This window comes from Petaurus breviceps, unplaced genomic scaffold (assembly GCF_028583685.1).
Source record: "Petaurus breviceps papuanus isolate PSGF00001 unplaced genomic scaffold, PetGlider_PUasm1.0 175, whole genome shotgun sequence".
Taxonomy (NCBI): Eukaryota; Metazoa; Chordata; class Mammalia; order Diprotodontia; family Petauridae; genus Petaurus; species Petaurus breviceps.
In genome coordinates, this window is record NW_027185764.1 from 19,928,559 (window position 1) to 19,933,977 (window position 5,419).

Consider the following 5,419-nt stretch of genomic DNA (forward strand, 5'->3'; position numbering starts at 1 on the left):
TTTACCAAGCTATTAATTCTCTTTTCACAATTTTCTTGCATAATTCTCATTTCTTTTTCCAACTTTTCCTCTACCACTCTTCTCTCTTTCTTTGACTCTTCTAGGAAATTCTTGTTGGGCTTGCATCCAATTAGCATTTTTTCTTTGAGGCTTTGTTTGTAGCTGTTTTCACTTTGTTGTCTTCTAGTTTGGATCTTGGTCTTCCCTACGACTGTAGTAACTTTTTATAGTCAAGTTCGTTTTTATCATTTGATCATTTTTCAAATCTATTTCTGAACTTTGAACTTTATGTTAAAGTTGTACTTTGCTCACCTAGGGCTGAGGAGGCACTGTCCCAATATTTAGTCTTTATTGCATTGCCATTTTCACAGCTAATTTTGGGTGTCTATAAGTTTTTGGTGCTTCCGACATGGTATGATGTGGGGAGAAGTGTGGTCACTGCTTTTTTTTTCTTTTCTTTTTTTTTTTTTAAGGCAATCTGGGTTAAGTAACTTGCTCAAAGTTACACAGCCAGTTATTATTTCTGGGTGTGGTGCTGAGTATCTGAGCCCGGATTTGATCCAGGTCATCCCAACACTGGAGCCCACGCTCTTACTCGCTGAGCCACCTGGCCGCCCCTGATCACTGTTTTCTTGATCTCCACTTTGGTCTTTATTAGTAAAGGGCCCTGTCTCTTGCGACTAACCATAAGTATTCCTCTCTATCCTGGAACTGTGACCCAGAACTGCTATGGCAAGAGAGTTGCCCGTCAGTGCCAGTTTTTCCTAGAGCTAGCAAAGGGTCCTCTATAATCTCTGGGCTGTGGTCAGACCCTGTTACCATCTCTGGGCTTGAGAGCCCTAAAGCTGCTGCTACTGCTGCATGTGCTCCATAGGTAGATCCATACATAGATAGACTGTACCTTTGTGTTACAGACTTCTCCTCCTAATCTCTTAAGTTTCCTAAGGCTGGAAAAATGTCTCCTTCTGACTTTTTATTGGCTCTACCACTCCAAAATTTGACTTGAGGTGTTATTATAAGTTGTTTGGGAAGGAATATTGAGAGGGTTTAGCTGGGTTGTTGCCTCTAATCCACCATCTTGGCTTTGCCTCCTAAAGATCAACAGCAAAATATGTGCTCAGTTATGGAAATGTTGGGGAGGGGTGGTGGTGATAGATTGATAAAGGAAAAATTACTTAAAAATCATGTATATTTGAAGTATTGGGTGTTACTGAATAGCTTAAAAAGCCTTATGTCTGCCCACTTAGTTATCACATTACTAACTGTAATGTAATACCAAGCAAAGGCAACTTCCCAGGTTCAAAATACCAGCATAGGTGCTCTCTATTTTATTCAGTAACAAACCCAGAACAGAGAAGATCAAAACATGACATCATTCAAAATACAGCATTTACTAAGTGTGATTAAATCATCTCCAAGGCCTACCCCACCCCAGGACTTTCCAATCATTCAATCAATTACAAAGTCTCTGTTCCAAATACTTCTCCACCCCTAGGCTATACCTTAATTAAGTCCACCACAAAGCCCCTCTTCTCAAATGGAGATTAGTTTCCAAATATAAGTAAAATACATTCATTTGCTCAACCATAGAACACAAAAAGGTCAAAAGTTCCCCACCCCTGGATCACAATTGAATCTACCCCAGAGTTACATCAAGTTTAAACACAGCACTTAATACCCAAATGGAGGTCTTTTCTTCATCTTGACATGAGGCAAGTTCTCAGCAATCTTAGTTCCTGGAGAGACAAGGCTTAGCAAGGCCATAAGATACATTGCCAGTCCCTTCATGAATTTATCCTCTGTCTGTAGAACAGTCCTAGAACCCCTGAACACATTAGCAAAGCCCTCTCCCAGGATTTCTGTAAACATACAACAAGAAAATCCTTCTTCAGGGCTTCTGAACCAACAGAAAGGCTCCCAGACCCCTGCAACAACAGCACTGTCCTTCACCAGTGGACAGTATTCATTCTGTCTGCCGGACAGTCTCCAGACCCCTGCAACAACAGTACTGTCCCTCACCAGTGGACAGTATTCACTCTCAGTACTGTCCCTCACCAGTGGACAGTATTCACTCTCTGTCTGCAGGACAGTCTCAGGGCTTCTTAACCAAATGCCAGGTTCCAGGACTTCTTCAACAGGACAGTCTTTCACCAGTGGACAAATCTGGCAAAATAACATCAAAACAGACAGACAAAGTACCAGCAAAACAGCCATGTCTCCTCAGTCCTTGGCAGCTCAGGGGGCAGGTCTCAAAAGTCCAGGGCAATTCAAAGCGGCCACCAGCAATCTCTTAGTCTCTCCCTCTCCACGAGGTGCTGCTTCCAAAAAGAACTTCCGCCTCTCTCTTGTCTCTCCAAATCTACATCACCAGCTCCTCCCACTTCAGGACTTTCTTTTCACATCAACAAGCCCATCCCACAGGTGGGATTAACAAACTCTGGGTTTTAATACAATCAATTTGAAAACCAAGCCAATACAGGGGAATCTTTAATTGCCATTACTATCACACTAACCAGAAAATAAAGTTTATGGAGGTGGGGAAGAGAAACCAGTTTGCTAACCTTAAAGCAAAAGTGTTACAATTAAAAAAGATTTCTGTTCTACTTTTACTATCTCTGCTCTTTCTGCTATGTATCAGTTCACACAAGTCTTATGTTTCTCTGAATTCTTCACATCTCTGTTTTAAGGTGTATTGATATTCTATTGTCTTCATATTTGGCACCCTAGTTTATCCAGCCATTTCTCCCGCCATTTCTCCCTTCTATGAACATTCGTTCGAATTCCATTTTTTTCCTACCACATAAAGTATTTCTACCACTGTTGGACCCTTTTCCAAAAGCAGCTAAATAAGAGACCCCTATCTGAGAGCAGAGCTCAGCTCTGGAGCTTGTGTCCAAGCAAGTGCTACAGATCTCTGTTTGTGTAAGCCTGCTGTCATGAGGTAATCATAATAGAGGTATCTGACAGGAAAATAAAAAAAAAATGCTTACCTGGGGCTGCTTTCTAAAGTATATAGCAGAAACACAAACAGATTTGGAAGCTGCTGCCCAATTTGGAATACAAGATTTGGTAGGAAAGCAAATGTATATAGTGTTATTGACTCAGTCCATTTGATTGGCTGCACTTGGCTGATGCCCCCTCTTGGTGAAGCCCTGGTGTGTCCTCTGCCTTAATCTGAGAGTTTGGATTTTACATAAAGGCCTCCATGAATAAAACTTTCCTTTAGTCCCTCTGTCACCTCAGGGTGTAAAACTAGGAGCCTGCTTGTCTCACACACAGCTCTCAGCATTCATGCCAGAGGCATTAAATGGAGGTCCCTATGACATTCATCTTGTTTCTGGAAGTGTCACAGAGAGGGAAAAAAAAAGCCTCCAATGCTTGATGGTTTGTAATCTTAGCCTCATCACCTGAGGGTGGTGAGGAATGCCGTTGCTGTTCTAATCCATCCTATACACTGCTGCTGTATGAATTTGGCTAAAGCACAACTCTGATCCCATGCTGCCAATGTACAAAAATTGTCACTGGCTCCCTATTATCTATGGAATACAGTACAGACAATTCCACTGGCATTCAAGACCTGCTCCCCACCCTCCACCTCCCAGTTTGGTCCTTTATCATTTTCCCTAGATACAGCCAACCTTGGTTTTCCCCAAACATTGTATACTTTTTAATTCATATGACTTTTTTTTTATCCTGTTCCAACCCAGCATTGCCCCTCCACTCATTTCCAAATCCTACCAGTCCTTCAAGGCCCAGATCGAATACCCTAATTCTTTCTTCCCCAAGTCTTCCCTGGTTCCCTTTTCAACCAGAAGTGCCCTTTCTCTTCTCATAACTCTCATACTATCTTTTTCTTTTTAATGTTTTCCTTAAAAAGGAAAATTGAATTTGATTAGTAACGCTAAACTGCTTAAGTAACTAAGCTAAGTGGTACATGGATAGAAGACTGAGCCTGGAGTCAGGAATCCTAAGTTCTAAGTAGACCTTAGAGACCTACTAGTTGTGTGACCCTGGACAAGTCACTTAACCTCTGTATACCTCAGTTTTCCTCAACTGAAAAATTGGGATAGAAATCGTATTTACCTCTCAGGATTTTTATGAAGATCAAGGGTGATAATATTTGTAATGCACTTAGCACCATACCTGATGCATAGTAGACGCATAATGAAGGTTTATTCCCTTCTCTAATGAAAAGAATTAATAATAATAAAATTATTATTCCCTATTTGCATTGTAATTAGTTAAATTTGATGCATTAAGCATCATGACAGTATGTTAGTCACTCCTAAATCCATTTTTTGTCCGATCATGATTACTCTTATTTGGTTTCCCTCATTTCACTGTAATGTATACTCTATTTTTCTAGTTTTCTTTTTAAAAATATATAGCATTTCAGAAAAATCTTTCCAGATTTCTTTGTATAGCTCATCCTTGCTAGTCTTAATTATATTATCATATTCCATAATATTAAGGTATCACAATTTATTTAACAGTTTTCCTTTTGTTGAATACTTAGGACATTTTCAGGACAAGAGAGGGCAGGAAAGGGAAAAAGGGAGAGGGAAAGGTAGAAAACAAGAGAAGAGAGGGATGAGAGAGGAAAAGAGAAATGAGTAGGGGAAAAGAGGGGAGAGAGAAGAGAGGGAAGCTGAGAGGAGGAGAAAGGAAAAGAGGAGAAAGGAGACAGGGAAGGAAGAAAAAGGGAGGAAAAGGGAGAGAAGAGGGGGAAAGGGAGGGAATAAGAGAGCAAGGGAAGGGAAGGGAAGAGAGAAGAAAAAAATGAATGAAGAATTATTTATTAAGTGCTTACTCTTTGCAAAGCACTGTGGATTCAAATAGAAGAGCCAGAGAGACCCTGTTTCAAAGATCTCACAATCTAGTTGAGGAGGATGACACATACAGGAGGGTTCAGCTGAAGGGTAGAAGGCAAGACCTGATTATTTGGGTGCCAATCATCCAGTTTGACCAGAGTATAAAGGAGAGATCAGGCTAATGTAGAAAGGCATTTTCTTAAGTATGATTTTGATGCATAAAACCTTATCTGTTTCTTATTAAGGCTGAGCTTTTTGACAGACAGTGCCAAGAAATTTGCCCTTGGGTGTTAAGAACTTTGTTTAAAAGAAGGGGAAGAGGGATGGAGAGACTGTGATAGGCAGAGACTGAAAGAAGAGATATAGAGACAGAGACAGGAAGACAGATAGAAAGACAGAAACAGTGACAGTTATAGAAAGATAAGCAGAAAGAGTGACAGGGAGAGGAAGAGAAAGAGGGAGAGGGAGAAAGGGAAGGAGAGGGAGGAGAGAGAGAAGGAGAGGAAGAGAGAGAGAAGGGAGAAAAGGAGGGAGAGGGAGAAGGGGAGGGAGAGGGAGAGAGAGAAGGGGAGAGAGAGGAAGAAAGGGAAGGAGAGGAAGAAGGGGAA

General features: G+C 41.0%; 1 long non-coding RNA gene across 1 annotated transcript; it reads left to right on the forward strand.

Annotated features, from left to right (window-relative positions):
• Window positions 1–1,265: 1,265 nt before the first annotated feature.
• Window positions 1,266–2,331, forward strand: LOC138159059 (uncharacterized). The gene is made up of 2 exons (XR_011167790.1): window positions 1,266–1,470; window positions 1,549–2,331. It is a non-coding gene; the product is annotated as an uncharacterized lncRNA (long non-coding RNA).
• Window positions 2,332–5,419: the final 3,088 nt, after the last annotated feature.